We start from the raw sequence: 1,060 nt of genomic DNA, 5'->3' as shown, positions 1-1,060 counted from the left end.
GAGGCAGGGCAAGCCCACACTGTCTGTAAGAAGCTGGGTGAGCGCTGGCAGGGCGTGAGAAGTGTTCGTTTCCAGGTCAGGATGTGACTCTGTCCTTTAGCTAGGAAGCCCGTCGGGTGAGATATGCCCTGCGTTGCCAGTACACCCCTAGCACGGTCAGCAAGGGAGATCTGGAGTCCATCGGAAAAGAAAAATCTCCCCTAAGCCCTTAATTCAAGTTTTTAGAACTGATTACAGTCCCATTTACAATGGAGATGTTACGGTCCATGGATTAAAACAAACAGCTAATTCCAGCCATGCAGCATGTTATATTTCTGTGATAACAGCTAATAATTAAAGTACCATTATGGCCGATTCTCAGTAGGCAGGTGATGGAAAAAATTCCATGGTGTGGCTCTACTGACTTTATAATTGCAAATAATTAGTTTCTCTGTTAAAAGAGCTCTTTAGCACGAAGCGGATGGTTCTCAGTTATACAGATTTTCGAGTTACATAACAAACATTAATCACATAGTGCCTCTAACTCGCACGCGTTTACGAAGCTTCCTTAACGTGAGCAGTCTTGTTTGCATCTCTCAGTTCTGGATTGGAAAAGGTGAAAGAAATACTGAAATGGCAGAAAATTAAGCCAAGTTTACGCCATCCAGTGCAGGATTCCTGCAGTGATGAAATCGGCATTGAATGCCACGGCTACAGAGGGGCACAGAACTGCGAAGCGCTCCACGTGTCACTGGCAGAAGGGCAGTCTGTACCATTTTCAAACCAAACCTGAAAGAATTTTGGGTTTGCCAGTGGTATGATTTCAGATTTACATCACTAAAGCACACCGTATTTTATTCTTTAGCATACTGACTGTACTTGGCCAGGTTTTATACCCCATTTATTTTTTCCCAACAGTGCAAAATGAGAGAGCAACACACATTCCTGTGTGTGTCTTCATTTATGCCGATGAGCAGCGACAGGGACGGCTGTTCAGATGAGTAACTGCTCACCCCTGCGTGTAACTAGTTTGCCACTAATGCTTCAATAAATTTTCCAATATAATATAATATAATATAAT

Source organism: Apaloderma vittatum, unplaced genomic scaffold (assembly GCF_000703405.1).
Source record: "Apaloderma vittatum isolate BGI_N311 unplaced genomic scaffold, ASM70340v1 scaffold22469, whole genome shotgun sequence".
In the NCBI taxonomy this organism is placed as follows: domain Eukaryota; kingdom Metazoa; phylum Chordata; class Aves; order Trogoniformes; family Trogonidae; genus Apaloderma; species Apaloderma vittatum.
Note: the sequence above shows the minus strand (reverse complement) of the source record.